A 20965-nucleotide genomic window follows, 5' to 3' on the forward strand; every position below is an offset into this window, starting at 1 on the left:
ATTGATGGTAATCTGCACCATGCCGCGATGTTAAATCAAGCGCTTCTTGGGAGGCAACCTGTAAGGACCCGTAAAAAGTTAAACCAAAAACTTGGGGTTTCGTGGTGCCAAGTTATATTCCTGCGTTACTATAGTAGAAAATTTGGATTGAACAGTACCCTACGGACTGAGAGGAAAATATTTCACAGAAGAACGCATTTCTGCGGCGCATTATGCGGTCGCATAATCACTCTGTGGATCGCATAATGGCCGCAGAGTGAAGCAGTAAGTTTGGCCAATTGAGGTCATTTTTGCGGACCGCATATCGATCGCATAATTGATATGCGGACCGCATATCGATCGCATAATCCCTCTTGAGTTTTTGCAGAGGGCATTCTGCGGTGCATTATGCGACCGCAGAACGAGTATGCGGACCGCATACTGGTCGCATACCTAGGCCGTAAGTTTAGGCCCCTGAGGGTCATTTATGCGGTCACTTTGTGGACCGCATAACCATTATGCGGTCGCATATGCGACCGCAGACCTGTGTCGGGGCACCATTTTTCTTAATTTAAAACCCGACCCCCATTCCGTTAAAACACCCCATTTAGTCTATTTTGAGCTCATTTATGGTATTTCTAGTGTAAGAGAGAGAGGGTTCTAGAGGGAGGAACTAATTTTCATCAATCAATCTTCATCCATCACTCAAATCTTGGAAATACTCAAGTAGAGTACTCAATTTCTTCATCCAAAAAGGTAAGACTTCATCACCCCAACTCTTAATTTCAAACAAAGCTATAATGGGGTATTAATAAGATGGTCCATGGGTGTGAGGGTTGTTTATCTTTCATGCATGTGATAAAGAGCGTGAGAAAAATAAGAAGTGAACTAGAACCATGAATGTTGTCCTAATTTTGGGTTCAATTTGTATATTGCTTAAATAGATTGAGGTTGCTAAGGGTTCCGGAAAATTGTAGAGTCTAAAGAAGCGCAATTGAGGTATGTATTGCTAACTCTTTTCTTCCTAGAATCGAACTCCTGGTGTCGGAATGATTGGTGTAAGTTCCGACTTGATCTTACTAGAATTGTTTGCCTTAGTGTGTTGGGTTGAAAGATTTATGTTCCCTCATTGTTTTATATATTTACCATGTCATTATGATATTTGAGGACGTATCTATGAATTTCCAAGTTCCTTCCCTTATGTGTGCAATGCCTTATATGATGGTACTTATCGACACGAATGATGACATTATTTGATTGAATAAAAAGGGAAAGACTTGAATTGTAAAATGTGCCCAAGTGCCAAGAACTATTTAATAAATGAGGATGTTTGTGCCATGTACTGAAAGATGGGAAAGAGATGTGAATTGAGTGAACAATTGGAAGAGGTTATGTCTCAAGTGAGATGGCTTAGCCGATCGGGCCGAGATCGGTCGCCATGCCGTACATATGGTGGCATTTGTGTTGGAACTATTGATTTACATTGTGGATATGGATATGTCTCACTTGGGATGGCTTAGCCGGTCGGGCCGAGACTGGACTCCATGTAAAAACACGGTGGCATTATGAGTAAAAAGATGAAAAGATTGAATTGGGAATTGCGTAATCCTTATTTGGTGTTTTCTTGTATTTTCATGAAGTACTTATTGATTATTGTGACTGCCTTCTCTTTGTTTCACTGTTCATTCTACTGAGATTGGTGTTTGCCTTACATACTAGTACTATTCGACAGTACTAACCTCCCTTTTGCCAGGGGTGCTACATCTTTTAATGGATGTAGGTGGTTCTATCGCAGATAGCACTGATCGCATATAGTGGTGTTCTCCCTCACTCTCATCACAGTAGCCTTGGTGAGCCCCATTTCTTCCTGGGGTCATGTAGTCCTTCTTGTATAAGTTTTCATATTTTGAGGTATAGCCGGGGCCTTGTTGCCGGTATTGTCATATTGCTCTTTTGTACCATTAGAGGCTCCGTAGACGTTTATGTGGGTCATGTACGTATGTTGGGGTGTCGTTGGATCGAGTTGTATTTTGGGAACTTGACTACGACATAATGTATATAATGAAAAATGAACTAGCAACGTTTATATATTTATATAACTGACCTCTCCCCTGTTTTACAAATGGTGATGCATTCCCTTTTTGGATCATGAACGAGCCGGGTAGGAAAGGTTTACTAGGCTTGCTTGACCGGGTTCACTCGGTTGAGCGCCGGTTGCGCTCCCCGAGATTGGGGCATGACAAACTTGGTATCAGAGCTTAAGGTTTTAAAGTGTCCTAGGATGTCTCGGAGCCGTGTCTAGTAGTGCCCTTCTTATCGGTGTGTTGTTGACCACATCTATAATTAGGGGGCTACTTGGACATTTAAGAATGATACCCTTCATTTTTGTTCTATATCGTGTGATAGAGCGGAATGTGAGGTTGTTTTCCCCTAACTCGTGCATTGTTCTAACTTTCAGTAAATGGCACCTAAGAAGAGAGCGATAATTGGCCAAGAAGCCAATACCACCCCAGGAGTGGTTGTTGATCTCTTGCTTGATAATGCGGGTGAGGATAATCCCCCTACTATCACACTGCCTAATTCGTTTACTCCAGAACAGACTACCCCAGTTCCTATACCCGCGGAGGGTGCCACAATCCCTCCCATCGATATACCTGTTCCGCCTCCAGCCCTAGCTCCTGGTCCCGATATTTCCGATGGGGATCTTAGGGGAGCTATTCAGATGCTGACTCAGTTTGTAGCTTCCCAGGCTCAGAGGTCAAATGTTGTACCCACCTCATTTAGCTTGCAAGGAGATTCTTCCAGTTCCAGGGTTAACAGGTTCCTTCAGTTAGACACTACAGTGTTCACTGGTACTGATCCTGCGGCAGACCCTCAAGATTTTATTGATGAGATGCATAAGACTCTCCGAGTTATGCGTGCTATGGAGACAGATGGAGTAGAGTTGGCCTCCTATCGTCTGAAAGGGGTGGCATATTCTTGGTTTGAGATGTGGGAGGATTCCCGTGAGGAGGGGAGCCCTCCGGCGGGATGGAGTGAGTTTGCAGATACCTTCATAGACCATTTCTTACCTGCCGAGACTAAGGCAGCCTGTGCTCTGGAGTTTGAAACCCTTAAATAGGGTAGTAAGAGTGTGTGGGAATATCACATGGAGTTTGTGCACCTATCAAAGTATGCTGCTCATATGATGCTGACTATGGAGACTGGGGTACGTCGATTTGTGCAGGGCCTTAGCCCTTTAGTTATTAATGAGGCTACTAGAGCTGATCTAAATTCTGACATAAACTATGGAAAGGTGGTGGCATTTTCCCAAGCTGCGGAGGCTCGAAAGTTAAAGTTCAGGATGGAACGGGAAAGTAGTAGTAGGGCCCGATCAGCGGGCAACCTTGGGGATGCATTCGAAGGTGGGAGATCAGCCTTTCGGGGAGGATCATCAGGGCCATCCCAGTCTTATGCTCAGTCTTCAGCTAGTGCCCTGCCATCAGGGAATGGTCAGCAGTAGGGGAGTCATTTTAGGCTCGGTCAGGGAAGCATAGGGTCCCACCATCAGGGCCGATCAAGAGGGAGATTCCATCAGCAGCAGAGGGTCCCATGCCCTAAGTGTGGGAGGATACATTCGGGAGTCTGCTACCTGGACATGCCAATATGTTATGGATGCGGAATGAGAGGTCATATTTAGAGGGAGTGTCGTGCATCCCGTCAGGGTGCAAGCAGGGGCACAGCTCAGTCATCCAGTCCTACAACCACTACAACTTCAGCACCCCCTCCAGCCCGAGACTCTCTAGCACCCATAGGGCATGGTGTAACTGGGGGTGGTGCACAGAATTTGGGAGGACCTAGACGATTCTATGCTATGAGTGGTCGACAGAGTGCAGAGGCTTCACTAGATGTCGTCACAGGTGTATTAACTATTCAATCTCATGATGTGTATGCTCATATTGATCCCGGATCTTCTTTGTCCTATGTTACTCCTTATGTTTCTATGAGCTTCGGAATAGAACCGAAACAACTTCATGAGTCGTTCTTTGTATATACTCTGGTTGGCGAGTCTATTATGGCCGCACGAGTTTATAGGGATTGTGTTGTCACGGTGCGTGGTCGGGATACCATGGCCGATCTTATTGAACTAGGGATGATTGATTTTAACGTAATAATGGGAATGGATTGGCTTTATTCATGTTTTTCCAAGCTCGATTGTCGAGCCAAAATCATGAGGCTTGAGTTTCCTAATGAGCCAGCTGTTGAGTGGAAGGGAAATAATGTTATGCTAAGTGCTCAGGAAGGGGTGTATTTATCATTTGGTCCGAGTTACGGACACCACTACTGAGGTGCCTACCCTTGAATCTGTATCAATTATGAATGAATTCCCCAATGTATTTCCGGATGAGCTCCCTGGAATTCCTCCAGACAGGAAGATTGATTTTAGAATTGATGTGATGCCGGGCACGCAACCTATATCCATTCCACCTTATAGAATAGCGCCGACGGAATTAAAGGAGCTAAAGGAACAACTGAGGGATTTGCTAGAGAAAGGTTTCATCCGACCGAGTGTGTCACCTTGGGGCGCACCGGTAATCTTTGTCAGAAAGAAAGATGGATCGCTGCGGATGTGTATTGATTACCAGCAACTCAACAAAGTCACAATCAAAAACAAATACCCATTGCCTAGAATAGATGATTTGTTTGATCAATTACAAAGTGCTAAGTTCTTCTCCAAAATTGATTTGCGGTCCGGGTACCATCAATTCAAGGTAAGAGAGCAGGATATTCCGAAAATAGCTTTTAGAACCCGGTATGGGCACTTTGAATTTTTGGTAATGTCTTTCGGGCTAACAAATGTCCCGGCATCTTTCATGGATCTTAGGAATCGAGTCTTCAAGTCGTTCCTCGACTCCTTTGTGATAGTATTCATTGACGACATCCTTGTGTATTCACGAAGTGGTGAGGATCACGCCGATCACCTCAGGGCAGTTCTGCAAACTTTTCATCAACACCAATTGTATGCAATGTTCTCGAAATGTGAATTTTGCTTTGAATCTGTTACATTCATGGGTCATGTCGTCTCCGGAGAAGGAATTAAGGTTGATCCTCAAAAGATTGCTGCGGTGAAGGATTGGCCTAGACCTACTAATCCAATAAAGATTCGCAGTTTCTTGGGTTTGGCCGGGTATTATAGGAGGTTCATGGAGGGATTCTCCACTCTTGCCTCTCCATTAACCAAATTGACGCAGAAGGCGGTTAAGTTCCAGTGGTCCGATGCTTGTGAAAGAAGCTTTCAGGAATTGAAATCAAGATTGACTTCTACGCCGGTATTGACCCTGCCAGAGGGTACCGAGGGGTTTGTGGTATATTGCGATGCTTCAAGGATCGGTCTTGGATGTGTATTAATGCAACATGGTAAGGTAATAGCATATGCTTCAAGGCAACTTAAGAATCATGAAAAGAACTATCCAACTCATGACTAAGAGCTTGCGGCGGTGGTTTTTGCATTAGAAATTTGGCGTCATTATTTGTATGGAGTCCATGTAGATGTATTCACGGACCACAAGAGTCTTCAATACATTTTCAAGCAGAAGGAATTGAACTTAAGGCAGAGAAGGTGGCTCGAATTGCTCAAAGATTATGACATCGACATTTTGTATCATCCGGGGAAAGCTAATGTGGTGGCGGATGCTCTTAGTCGGAAGTCTATGGGTAGTTTGGTTCACTTGGAGGCATGTCAAAGGCCCTTGGCCCGGGAGGTTCACCAGTTGGCCAATTTGGGAGTTCGTCTTATGGACTCTAATAAAGGTGGAGTGATTGTGCGGAATAGGACAGAATCATCACTTGTGACGGAGGTCAAGGAGAAGCAATACAATGATCCAATGTTGGTGCAACTGAAGGACGGGATTCATAAACACAGGACTACGACTTTTTCTCTTGGCATGGATGACAGTACATTACGGTACCAAGGAAGACTATGTGTTCCAAACGTAGATGATCTTTGGGAAAGAATCATGGCAGAAGCTCATACTTCTAGATATTCCGTGAACCCAGGTTCTACAAAAATGTATCATGATCTCAAGGAAGTTTACTGGTGGAATGACATGAAGAGGGGTGTGGCGGACTTTGTGGCATAATGTTCAAACTGTCAACAAGTGAAGGCCGAGCATCAAAGGCCCAGTGGGTTAGCACAGAGTATGGAAATTCCAATGTGGAAATGGGTAATGATCAATATGGATTTTGTGGTAGGGTTACCGCACACTCCGTGTAAGTTTGACTCAATTTGGGTGATCGTGGATCGACTCACGAAATCAGCACACTTCTTGCCAGTTAAATCCACCGACACTGCGGAACAATATGCTCAATTGTATATCAAAGAAATAATCAGGCTTCATGGCACTCCAATTTTCATCATTTCCGATCGAGGGGCCCAGTTCACAGCTAATTTCTGGAAGAAATTTCAGCAATGTTTGGGTACGCAGGTAAATCTTAGCATGGCTTTTCATCCACAAACTGACGGGCAAGCAGAGCGGACTATTCAGATGCTTGAGGACATGTTGCGTGCGTGTGTGCTTGACTTCAAGGGTAGCTGGGATGATCATTTTCCGCTCATAGAATTTGCTTATAACAACAGCTTCCATTCCAGTATTCAAATGGCGCCGTTTGAGGCCTTGTATGGTAGAAGATATAGATCGCCGGTTGGGTGGTTCGAGGTTGGAGAAGCTGAAATAATAGGACCAGACCTTGTGCATCAGGCTATGGAAAAGGTTAAGATCATAAAAGAGCGGTTGAAAACTGCTCAGAGTCGTCAAAAATCCTATTCGGATGTTCGTCGCAGAGACTTAGAATTCAAGGAAGATGATTGGGTATTCTTGAAGGTATCTCCCATGAAGGGGATCATGCATTTTGGAAAGAAAGGAAAATTAAGTCCGAGGTATGTCTGGCCGTATAGAATCATTCAAAGGATAAGTCAAGTGGCGTACAAGCTTGAGCTACCACCTGAGCTGTCATTAGTGCACCCGGAATTCCATGTGTCCATGTTGAATAAGGTAGTTGGAGATCCGTCCGCTATTGTGCCTGTTGAGACCATCGAGATCAGTGAAGAACTGTCATATGAAGAGATTCTGGTTGCTATCCTTGATAGACAGGTCCGAAAGTTGAGGAACAAAGAAATTGCATCCGTAAAGGTATTATGGCGAAATTTTCAGAAAGTTAGGAAGTTAGGCAAATCTGGGGCTGATGTTATGTGGTGCAACTGAAACTGTGTTAAGCAAACCTTGATCCTCATTCGAGGACGAATGATCTTAAGTGGGGGAGGATGTAAGGACCCGTAAAAATTTAAACCCAAAACTTGGGGTTTCGTGGTGCCAAGTTAGATTCCTACATTACTATAGTAGAAAATTTGGATTGAACAGTACCCTACGGACTGAGAGGAAAATATGTCACAGAAGAACGCATTTCTGCAGCCCATTATGAGGCCGCATAATCACTCTGCGGACCGCATAATAGCCGTAGAGTGAAGCAGTAAGTTTGGCCAACTTGAGGTCATTTTTGCGGTCGATTATGCGACCGCATAATTGATATGTGGACCGCATATCGATCGCATAATCCCTCTTGAGTTTTTGCGGAGGGCGTTCTGCGGTGCATTATGCGACCGCAGAACGAGTATGCGGACCGCATACTGGTTGCATAGCTAGGCCGTAAGTTCAGGCCCCTGAGGGTCATTTATGCGGTCACTTTGCGGACCGCATAACCATTATGCGGTCGCATATGCGACCGTAGACCTGTGTCGGGGCACCATTTTTCTTAATTTAAAACCCGACCGCTATTCCATTAAAACACCCCATTTAGTCTATTTTGAGCTCATTTATGATATTTCTAGTGTGAGAGAGAGAGGGTTCTAGAGGGAGGAACTAATTTTCATCAATCAATCTTCATCCATCACTCAAAGCTTGGAAATACTCAAGTAGAGCACTCAATTTCTTCATCCAAAAAGGTAAGACTTCATCACCCCAGCTCTTAATTTCAAACATAGCTATAATGGGGTATTAATAAGATGGTCCATGTGTGTGAGGGTTGTTTATCTTGCATGCATGTGGTAAAGAGTGTGAGAAAAATAAGAAGTGAACTAGAACCATGAATGTTGTCCTAAATTTGGGTTCAATTTGTATATTGCTTAAATAGATTGAGGTTGCTAAGGGTTCCGAAAAATTGTAGAGTCTAAAGAAGCGCAATTGAGGTATGTATGGCTAACTCTTTTCTTCCTAGAATAGAACTGCCAGTGTCCGAATGATTGGTGTAAGTTCCGACTTGATCTTACTAGAATTGTTTGCCTTAGTGTGTTGGGTTGAAAGATTTATGTTCCCTCATTGTTTTAGATATTTACCATGTCATTATGCTATTTGAGGACGTATCTATGAATTTCCAAGTTCCTTCCCTTATGTGTGCAATGCCTTATATGATGGTACTTATCGACACGAATGATGATGTTATTTGATTGAATAAAAAGGGAAAGACTTGAATTGTAAAATGTGCCCAAGTGCCAAGAACTATTTAATAAATGAGGCTGTTTGTGCCATGCAATGAAAGATGGGAAAGAGATGTGAATTGAGTGAACAATTAGAAGAGGTTATGTCTCAAGTGAGATGGCTTAGCCGATCGGGCCGAGATCGGACGTCATGTCGTACACATGGTGGCATTTGTGTTGGAACTATTGATTTACATTGTGGATATGGATATGTCTCACTTGGGATGGCTTAGCCAGTGCCGAGACCAGACTCCGTGTAAAAACACGGTGGCATTATGAGTTGTGGCTTTGGCACTAAAGATTATTAACCTAAAAAGATGAAAAGATTGAATTAGGAATTGTGTAATCCTTATTTGGTGTTTTCTTGTATTTTCATGAAGTACTTATTGATTATTGTGACTGCCTTCTCTTTATTTCACTTTTCATTCTACTGAGATTGGTGTTTGCCTTACATACTAGTACTATTCGACAGTACTAACGTCCCTTTTGCCGGGGGCGCTACATCTTTTAATGGATGTAGGTGGTTCTATCGCAGATAGCGCTGATCGCAGATAGTGATGTTCGCCCTCACACTCATCACAGTAGCCTTGGTGAGCCCCATTTCTTCCTGGGTTCATGTAGTCCTTCTTGTATAAGTTTTCATATTTTGAGGTATAGCCGGGGCCTTGTTGCCAGTATTGTCATGTTTCTCTATTGTACCCTTAGAGGCTCCGTAGACATTGATGTAGGTCATGTACGTATGTTGGGGTGTCGTTGGATCGAGTTGTATTTTGGGAACCTAACTATGGCATAATGTATATAATAAAAAATGAACTAGCAACGTTTATATATTTATATAACTGACCTCTCCCCAGTTTTACAAATGGTGACGCATTCCCTTTTTGGATCCTGAACGAGCCGGGTAGGAAAGGTTTACTAGGATTGCTCGATAGGGTTCACTCGGTTGGGTGTCGGTCGCGCTCTCCGAGGTTGGGGCGTGACACAACCCATGTCTCTTTTTATTTTTCTTCTTCTTCTTTTTTTTAGATAGGTCTTGTTTTGTGCCAACTGGTTTTGAAGTATGTTGCAGGAATGAGTATAATTTGCAGGAACTGTGCTCAGAAAAAAAATGCTAAGTGTGAAAAAAGTGCGGATCGCACATTTATTATGCGGACCGCACAATCTTAATGGCCACAGCAGAAAGGAGTCTACGGCTGCACAATTCATTGTGCGACCGCACAACTGGAGATCACAAAATTGCAAACTCTCTGAAGTTTGAATTGCAGAGAAATGGTCGATATGCAGCCATACAAAAATCTGCGACCACACTCAGAAATGTGCAGACCGCAGATCGTCAAAAAGGGTAATTGGTAGCAGGTAAGGACTGCGGACCGCACACAAAATTGTGCGGCTGCACTCAGCTTAGCATTTTTGCCCTAGTCGGTCAAACTATAAATAGCAGCCCCATCACACTGGTCAAACTTTACACACTGTGAACACTTAACACAAAAGCCAGCACAATGCACTTAAATTGATTCAAGCATCTCACACTCATTTCATCTTCCTTGATCCTTCCTTGCATCGCTACATCACAGGTAGGTTCAATTCATCTTCAAAAAATTTCAATTTTCTTAATTTTGTTCATAGTTACTGTAACTATGTTTAGGCCTAATGTCAAATTCATCATCATGCGTGCTTAACATTGTGTGGGTAAATTCCTAGTTGCTAATTAGGGGATGGGTAAACTGTGCATCATATTTAATTTGCCAATACCATGTCTAAATTGTACAAAACCTAAGTTCAGCGCCGTCTAATTTTGAAATGTGCGTCCGCACAAGAAATTGTGCGGTCAGCAGATCCGTAGGCAAGGGCAAACTCTATGCCTTAATTATGCAGACCGCACTAAAAATTGTGCGGTCCGCAGAAACTAAATTGCGGTCGCACTCAAAATTGTGCGGTCCGCAGAAACTGAACAACGATCGCAAAAAAATATGTGTGGTCGCAGATCAAAACTTCAGAGAATTGATATTTCCGGGCCTTGAATTGTGTGGCCGCACTCAGAATTGTGTGGACTGCACTACAATTGTGCGGCTGCACTTCCAAAATTGTACGGTTCGCACTCAGAATTGTGCGTACCGCACTTCCCCCTCATGTCCACTGTTTTATCTACAACAGTTTTATAGTTTGTGTTTGAACTTTAACTGATTCATGTTGCTATATATTACAGAAAATGGTTAGATCAAGAGGACATGGTGATACTTCCAAAGGGAGGGGTGAACCCTCCCGAGGCCGAGGCAGGGGTACCCTACCACTCTCCGTGCAAAAAGTGATTAGTGAGAAGGCAATAGTAGGCCGAGGTAGACAGTCGGAGCCCTCCGAATCAAGTTCATATGCCCCGTCTAGGGAAGCATCGGAGGGCAACTCAGTGCAAAGGTAGCCTGCTGTGCCATCACGGCCACAGCTGCCCCAGGACATATTCTGATTGAGAGATGAGCCTACCTTTTTCGAGAGTACTTCTGAGGGATCGGAAGGGAACAGTCAGGCTATAGAGCCCTCATCTACTCATGCCCTTGCCGCACCAGTCACAATTGATGATGATGATGATATTCCAGATGACGATCAGGGGGGTGATACCAGAATTGCAGGCCTGGAGAGGTCAAAGAAGAAGGAAGTTTGGGAAGATAGGTTTGTGAGCCTGACTGCATTCAATAAGTTCCGAGAGTGGTGGCTGCAGAGATCGCTCACTCTTGAGCGGCAGTTTGTGTTGAAAGATGTGGATAGATACAACCCAAATGTGTTAAGACAATTTCGGGAAAGAAAAGGGTGGAAATGGTTCACGAAAAGCAGATTGGATGCCAAGGAGCACTTACTCCAGGAGTTCTACGCCAATGTGGCGCACATCAGAAAGAGGACTAAGGTGACTAAGGTACGGAACTTAAAAGTACGATTTGATCAGACCACCCTGAACACTTATTTGGGGCTCGAGGATATGGAGTTAGTGTAGTATTTAGAGAAGTTCGCACTGGGTGATGCAGCTCGCCCTTGGCTAGCTGAGATATTAGTAGCTCCAGGACCACCACCACCATGAATCACAACAGGGGTTCCTATTCTGCGGAACACCCTCAAATTTGAAGCAAAAAGGTGGCAAACATTTGTATGCAGTCGCATAGAACTAAGCCGGAATGAAAACAATCTTCCAATCCCCCGGGCAGTCTTAGTTGCATCTATCATGGCAGGGTACCTAATTAATGTGGGTGCCATCATGTCAGCCAGCATGTCTCTAGTTGTCAGGTAGGGTAAAAGTTCTTATCCATATCCCAACACTATCACGGAGTATCTCACGGATACGGGGGTAGAGCTCAAGAGCTTTGATACGAAGGTAAGGGCTAAGCAGCCCTTCTCCTGGTACTCTCTGAAGGACCCACGGAACCCCAAAAACAAGGGTAAGTCGACTACTACCGTAGGCTAGTCTGATGAGCCATGAGTGGTAGTTGCAGATTCTGCTGCTATGCCTTCTAACACTTCCATGCCTTCCACAGCAACCGGGCCTTCCACCGAGATAGCTTTCATGCCACCACCTCCATCTTCAGGGCCATCAGCATCAATATCAGTGCCTTCCTCCTCTACTTATCCACTCTCTGCGCTGCGAGTCTCCCAGACACTGGTGAGTCTCAACAATTGAATGCAGACAACTACTGCAAAGTTATCTGACCTATCCAGTGCTGTTGCAGCTCAGACTTCTACCTCAGCACCCATTATCCTCCGTCAGTGGAGGAAACTTTGAAGAAAATATTGGAGAATCAAAAGACCATCATGGGCACCTTGGTGGCACATGGGAGAGCAATGGAGGAGCTTGGGAAGCAAGTGAAAAAGATGAGGAAATCTCAGGCTTCAAGAAAATCAGTTGACAAATTGAGACGAGAAGTGACCAAGATAACAGCCGTTGGGGATCTTCCATTTCACTTACTGATGGAGACAGATCCATCAGTACCAGCAGACCCAACAACATTAGTGGCACCAGTTGGCCCGTCTGAGGAGCCAGACCGCACTACCCACACTGCTGAGCCGGTGCTACAGATGTTCACCAACCCAGCTACTCCCCGAGCAGAGGATGATGAGATCCAATTGGAGGGGCCCGAGGGAGGTGATGCTGCTATGGATACCGAGACCACATAGGGAGTCCTCTCTACTCTTTCCCCTCCTTATTTTGATTTTTGTTAAGCATTGAGGACAATGCTTATTATTATTTAGGGGGTGGTCTATTTTGATTTGATATGACATTTGACATTGGCCTGTAATAACTATAATACTCTCTTTTTATTTTTATTTTTATTATGTATATATTATTCTCTCTCTATTGATGTATATATTCTCTTGCCCTTTTTCGGTTTGTATATCCATTTTTTCTTTCAGTAATTTATTTCATATCTTCTTTATTTTGTTTTCTTAATAGTCTAGCTTCTTATTTACTTTAATAGCTTCTTTTTATTTAGTAGCTTCTTTTTATGTTTTAGTGATCAATAAGCCTTTGGTTTTCTTAATGCCACGGTTCTTTCCAAAGGTGGTTTTTATGTGAAGCAGGTGACTCTTCCCAACGATGGATGGCGTAACAACCTTCTTAAGGGATTGAGTCCGTTTTTGATGTTTAGGAAAGAACAGTAGTAATAATGAATAAGATGACCTAATTGAGTCGAACTAGAAGAGTCAAGCATTCTTCACTTGGTACCAATACACTTAACTACATGCTTATGATTAAAAACAAGTTCTTGGAAAGATATAGCTCTAGTTAGTGACCTTTTGACTCTTATATTGACTTAAGCAATCGTCGAGTGGTTTAGTTGAACCGTTAGTGATTTTCAATCTCGAATATGGTTGTTGTTGGCCATCGACTCTATCCTCTTGAACAGTCCAGCTGTGTGAGAGGTGAGATATTTTGTTCAAGTCCAAGTACCCGTGCAAATGGTCTATAACTTGTCCCGAATATGTTTCTAGGCGAAATTTTAAGTTTTTCTTGGCTTGAGAAGTGATTGTAGGCTCTCCTTGACCCGTTTTGAAATTTTCCTGTGCCCACCAATGATGTTATCCCTAGTCAACCCTTTTGAGCCTAAAACCTTTCTCATTTGATAACCATGTTACACACCTTTACCCGTTTTGTAGTGACCCTCTCTTGGCACCCTAGCTTTCCTTAACACTCATTAGAAGCAATTGGCTAAAACATAAGTTTGGGGGAGATACGAGGAGTTTGAAAGTGGTATCACGGTACAAAAAGAGAAAAGAAATGAAAAAAGGAAAGGCAATGAAAAAAGAAAGAAAGAACAAAATAAATATGCAAAACAAAAAGAAAAGAAAGTGAATAAATTGAGGAGTTGAAGGGGTTCAAAGAAAAGCAAAAATGCAAAGCATGGAGAAAACAAAGAAGGATAAAAAAGAATATCATGACCAAGAAATAGTGATGTCAAGTCTCTCTAGTTCCCCTAACGAAAAAGAAAATGCCTCAAAAAGTCGGTAAAGCGTGAGCCAAAAAGAGAAAATGGAGTGCTTAAGGAAAGATGATTATGTTCTATTCCAACATTTCTTACCTTAGTTCAAAAGCCTTCATTACATCCCGAAAAAGCCCTACGTGATTTCAAGCCAAGTGAACTTACATTAGTAGTGATTTACATGAGGGGTAAGCGTATGGTACTTAGAGTCGTACTTGTGACATTCTTTTGAGAGAGATGAGCGATCTTTTCACAAATCCTTGAAGTGAGTGCTACATTCTTAAGTGAGTTAAGCTAACGGAGAGTAGAGGAGGAGGAGTTTGGGATCCACAGTGACCTACATGAAAGAGAAAACTTCCTTGATGAGTAAAGTCAACTTTTGATGCTCAAGTGTCACATTAGAACTATTTGTTCTTAAAACTCCAAAACATTGCCTTGTTGATAATTCATGAGTGTGTGGGTAATTGTTGGTCCCAATTGATGTGTGTTTGATTCACCGTAGATTAGCTGGAATAGCTCTTATTTTGTGAAGGTGGGAATTACCTAATTTGCTTGAGGACAAGCAAAAGCCAGTATCGGCATAAAGTCTAAACATGATATCTAGCATGATTGACAGCTCATTCACTTTATCGCATGGTGAAAACACGGATATTAACAAAATAGGACTACTATACAGCCATGAAAACAACAGAGTCCCAATTCACTTGGTGCACGCCCACACGCCCGTCACCTAGCAAGTGCGTCACCTCAATACAATCACATAACATGTATTTTGGGGTTTCATACCCTCAGCACTAAGTTTAGAAGAGTTACTTACTTTGAACAAGCCAATACTAATGTCGAGCAACCCAAACAATGCTCCAAAGATGCCATCCCGCATGTTCTGACCTCCAAACAGCCCGAAACTAACCAAAAACAAATCAAGTACATCAAACAATGCTAAAGGAACCAATCCCGATAAAACAAAGATCAAATCTTGAATCAAAAAGCCCAAAATCGGCAAAAATCCCAACCCGGGCCCACACCTCGGAACCCGACAAAATTCACAAAATCTAACAACACATTCAGTTACAAGTCCAATCATACTAGTTTCACTTAAATCCGACTCCAATTCGATGTTCAAAACTCAAAAATTCACATTATGAAACTTTAGGCCAAAACCCTCAATTTCCTCTTTAACATTCATCAACCAAATGCTAAAATCGAAGATAGATTCGTAAAATATAACAAAAACCGAGTGAGAACACTTACCCCAATCCATAAGGTGAAAATTGCTTCAAGAATCACCTCAATCCGAGTTCCATAGCTCCCAAAATGTAAAAAAAATGATCGAAACCCTCGAAATAGAGTACTTTATAATCACTGAGCGAATCAATGAATCGCGATTGCGGAAATACCCTCGCGATCGCAAAGAAGAAAATGCACTGCCCCTGAAAATACACTACGTGATCGTGTAATAAGCTATGCGATCGCGAAGCACCAACTGCTCAGTCTCAAAAAGAACCTACATGAACGCGGCCCCAGGCTCGTAAACGCGATGAAGAAGCCATGAAGACCTGCCCAGCTCAGCTTAACAATGCGAATGCATGCACACCTACGCGAACGCGATCAATCTGCATTAACCTATGCGAACGCGGACCCATATTTGCGAACGCGATGAAGAAACACTCAGCCTCAATTTTTCCCTTACACGATCGCATCCGTCAGTCAGCGATTGCGAAGAAAACTGGGTGCACAGACATCAGCAGAACCAGCAATGAAGAATGATGGAAAGAAATAGCCTGAAACCCGTCCGAAACTCACTCGGGCCTCTCAGGACCACGTCCAAACATACCAACAAGTCCCATAACATAACACGGACCTACTCAAGGCCTCAAACCACACATAACAACATCAAAACGGCGAATCACACCCTCAATTCGAATTCAATGAACTTTAAAACTTCAAACTTCTACAACCGATGTTAAAACCTATCAAATCACGTCCGATTAACCTCAAATTTTGCACACAAGTCACACTCGACATTCCAGACATGCTCCAACTTCCAGAATTGGATTATGTTCCCGATATCAAAAAGTTCACTCCCGGTCAAACTTTTTAAAATTTTAACTTTCGCCATTTCGAGCCAAATTCAACCACGGACCTCCAAATCACAATCCGGATGTGCTCCTAAGTCCAAAATCACCCAACGGAGCTAACGGAACCATCAAAATTCCAATTCGAGGTCAAATGCTAAAAATTCAAACTTGGTCAACTCTTTCAAATTTAAAGCTCCCTAGTTGAGAATCATTCTTCCAAATTAGTCCCGAATAATATGAAAACCAAAATCGACGATTCACACAAATCACAACACATCATACGTAGCTACTCACACCCGTAAACTACCGAGCAGAGTACAAATGCTCAAAATGACTGGTTGGGTTGTTACATAGAATAATCATCAACAAGCACCATCACATATCTTTTACCACCTCTGCTTAATGTTCTCATTAGACCACAAAGCTCCATATGGACCAGTTCCGTTATCCTGGTGGTGCTTACCATTTTCTTGCATTTAAAAGAGGATCTTACCTGCTTCCCCCTTGCACAAGCCTCACAATATTTATCTTCCTTGAACTTGATGTTAGGAAGCCCTATCACCAGTTCCTTGGAGACTAATTTGTTGAGTTGACTCAAACTAGCATGTCCAAGTCTCTTGTGCCAAAGGAGGGGATCATTATCCAACACACTTAAGCAAGTGAGTTCATTTTCTGAAAGTGTGGACAAATCTACAACATATATATTGTTCACTATTTTTCCCTGCAAAATAATCTTGTGAGTGGTAAGATTAATCACAAAGCATTTGTTAGAGGTGAATGCTACCATGTTATCTCTATCACACAATTGTGATACACTTAATAGACTGTACTTTAGTCCATCTATCAAGTAGACATTCTTAATAGAGTGAGAATCAGTCTTACCTACCTTTCCAACCCTAATGATCTCACATTTCTTCCCATTTACAAAGGAGACATTACCTCCTTTGAGGTCCTCAAGTGAAAGGAACTGGTTCTTGCTTCCTATCATATGCTTTGAGTAGCCACTATCCATGTACCATATTTGGTTACTCCCCTTCACTTGGACGTGCAAAAGGAAATCAAGGGTTAGTCTTAGGAACCCAAACTAGTTTGGGTTCCGTTCTATAGGCAAACGGATGAATCAAATTCTTTTTAGCCCAACTTGGTAGCCTATTTTTCCCTTGAACAAATTCTTTGTTCTTTTGACTTGCCTTTTCTTATCCAGTGCATTCACTTTTATAGTGACTTGTTTTACCACAGTGTGTGCAAAATGTTGTTCTCGGGAAGTGTGAGGTACATGCTTTTAGAATCCCATTTAGGTGCCAAGTTCCCAAAGCCAAATCCTCTTCTGTTGCTACTATGATGTTTCTGTAGCCATAAAAGTGCATCGGAGGACCTGTTCTATTTACAGGTTCTGTCTAGCTCATGCTTGACCTTGCTTAAATCCTCCTTTAGAATTCTTACCTGCTCATTCCTTTTATACAGCTCATCTTTCATGTTACCTACGTTTTCTTCTAGAGTGAATTGTGTGTGATCAGCTATCCCTTTACCTGTTCCTAATTTCAGTTTTAGATTTTCAGATCTAAGCTCTAGGATAGTTGAGTCAAGTTCATTAACCTGGTTCTTCAACACAGTGTTTTTACAGTTTTACTAACCCTAAGTTCCAGGTTTTTGCACTTATCCTTCAAAATCACACATTCTTTAGACAATTGTTCCTTTTCATTGTTTACATCCTCAGATTCATCAATCAGTTCTCGAAGTAACTCAGACAACCTTTCTTTAGACAATAATTTAATTTTGTCTTTGAGATGAATTACACTTGCCTCAGTTTCTTCATCAGATTCTCCAATGGCCATAAGTGTTTGTCCATCCCCATCATCATCATCTGAGCTTTTTCCCCAAGCAGCTACCATAGCCTTGGTTGATCCTTTGTTGTTGCTTTTCTTGGGTTGAACCTGTTCCTTCTTCCTGTTTCTTCATTTAGCTCTTTCCTTCTTCCACTTAATTTGCCATTGGGGACAGTTTTTGATGTGGTGATCAGTCTTTCCACACTTGTAGCATCCATCATTGGTTTGATTCTCAGGAACTTTTGATTTACTATAGCTTCCATTTCTTGAAGGACCCTTTCCTCTCCTCAAGTACTTCTTGAAGTCCTTGATGATCATAGCCACTTCATCATCTTCTAGATCAGAACTTTCAGTGATTCTGAGTGTCACGACCCAACTGGAAGGTCATGATTAGAACCCGGGCAATCCTTGCCGAGCACCAACGTACATTTTATCTAACCTTCCTTATTATCTTTAAGGGCCGACAAGACCAATATAAATGGTAGACATGGATCATGAACATCCAACAATGAAAGATAATGTCATGAACATACGTAACATGGGACGACAAGACTGTCAAGAAACTATATATAAGGTACGAGCTACCATGGTGCCATGAAAGACTATACAACAAAAATCAGCCGACAAGGCATTCCAAACCATACATGAGTCGACACCTGTCTATGAGCCTCTAAAAGAACATAAGTGCTACAACATTGCCGGAACAGGGCCCCGACATACCCATAATGTCTATAACAAAAATGCATACCAAGACCACGGCAAGTCCGGAGAAAGGATCTTGCCAATAACGCTGAACCGGATAGCCTACTGTGATGGGGGAGCTGCGTCTACCCGTCTATCAGGACCTGCAGCACGACATGCAGCGTCCACAAATAAAAAGGACGTCAGTACGAATAAAGTACTGAGTATGTAAGGCAGAATAGCATAAGTAAGAACAATAATGTAAACAGTGATAGGGAATATACAACCTGTGACATCTGGGTACCTCTGAGGGCTACTAACATGAAATACATGATACATACATATATATATACATAAACTTTTAAAACATATGCCTTTGTGGGCATCATCATCATCATATCATACCCGGCCGTAATAGGCTCGGTAAAACGTACCCGGCCATCATAGGGCTCGGTAGAATCGTACCCGGCCACGTGGAGCTCGGTAAAACCCAACTGATCAGTGGTTGCACAATAGGTGCCATACCCGGCCGACTATAGCGTGGCTCGGTAGAGTAAAATAGATACATATATATGATGCATGCTGGACTCATTGGAATCACATTTTGAACCTTTCAGAGTGACGTAAGGTCGGTATCCTTCGTACACGTTATTAGGATTAACTCTTCATCAAGAATCTTATAAGAATCAGGAACTACCAACAACATTGATAATATAAGAATAAGAGAAGTAACATCAATATCAATCGTTTCATAAGAAGGGCAGCAATGTATGTACTGCTAGCTTCTAAGAGTAGAGTATCATTGGGAGCTCGCTCATTACATTATGTACAATCGGAGTCGTGCAAAAGAATGAAGGGGATAGCCTCACATACTTTGTATATACTGCCCAACCTCAAGCTATGCAAATGTCACGACTCCTTAGTCTACAATAAGAGAAATGGCACTATCATTATCGTTTAAGCATCGTAACTATTATGTATCGACCGCAACCTATTTTACGATGAAACGGACAGCACCTCCCCTATTTATATGACTTCTCACAAGTCAATACAATCACCAAACAGCCCAAACAACATCATTAATAATCATATTGAGCCTCCAAAACAGTCCACCAACTAACAACATTACTACCAAGCCTTTCGATATATATTTCACAAGTTCTAGCATCAACGACTTAGCCACAACTTGGATAATCTTAAATATATATAGAGTAAGAGGTTCCTTACCTTTAAACAGAAAGAACAACTCCAATTTGACCTTAATTTTCCACGAAATATCCCTTCAATTCTGCCACAAGAACAAGGAAGCGAAACTAGCAATTAATTCGGGTTTTTCGGCACTAGAATTACTTTAGAAGACTTGAAATCACCTAGGGTTGATATTAAAAACTTGAAGGTGTATTTACAGGACATAAAACACTTAAAACAACCTCCCACACGAGCTGGAACAACACAAAAATCAGCAACAACAAGAAGAACAAGAAACTTACTAGTGCCACGGGATTCCCGACATTTGATTTGTGTTGTTTGCCCTTTGTTTGGGTCTTGGATCATGAGAGAACCTTGAGAGACTGTTTTTAGGGTTATAAGGTCTGAATATACTGAAAAATAATGACTTTAAACGGGGTTGAGGTATCTTATATATGTCCATATGTCTTAAACCGCCTTTGTGGGCCCCATAGAGAGCAGCTTGGCGCACTCTCGCAAAAACGCGAATATCTCTCTATTCTGAGATCGTATCGACAAACGGTTTAATGCGTTGGAAACTAGACTCATAGATCTTCAATTTGATAGGTATATCACCCCATAATTCCAAGCACATTGGGAGAAAAATGCAGTAACATTTGACCTAAAGTTTAAGTAAAATTATAAACCTAAGTTGTGACAACTTTTATCGACTTTTGTTTCATAACTCGCTTGACTTCAAGACTTATGATACGGATATTATATGATTCAAATACATTAAAACAAGACCTCTTGGGACAGTTAATCACCTCTAGTGTTACCCGAAAATACGGGTTACAACATCCTTGATTCGTTTAACTTCTAATACTTGTTAACCACTCTTATACACCCTTGTATCGTTTAATACCAATAGGATTAACTTCTTATCATCTCAAAGATAATCTCTTCTTGGATTTATGTCGACTAACTTACGGCGTGATCTATGGTATGCGAATTTGGGTTGTAACACCCTCTCCCCCTTAGGAACATTCGTCCTCGAATGTAAGGGTTTATGGGGTGTCTAACTCATCGTGGATTCCGACGGAGATTTCCGGCTGAGTTTCCCCTATAAAATACTAGCCAAACTTGCAAGCAGTTAAACCCAACCTATGGCCTTACAAGACTATACAAAGCATTATGGATATGTACATTATCTGCAGATCACCATTTTGTATTAAAAAAAAGAGTATTCACAAGCTATTGCTTACC

This window comes from Nicotiana tomentosiformis, chromosome 8, assembly GCF_000390325.3.
Source record: "Nicotiana tomentosiformis chromosome 8, ASM39032v3, whole genome shotgun sequence".
In the NCBI taxonomy this organism is placed as follows: Eukaryota; Viridiplantae; Streptophyta; class Magnoliopsida; order Solanales; family Solanaceae; genus Nicotiana; species Nicotiana tomentosiformis.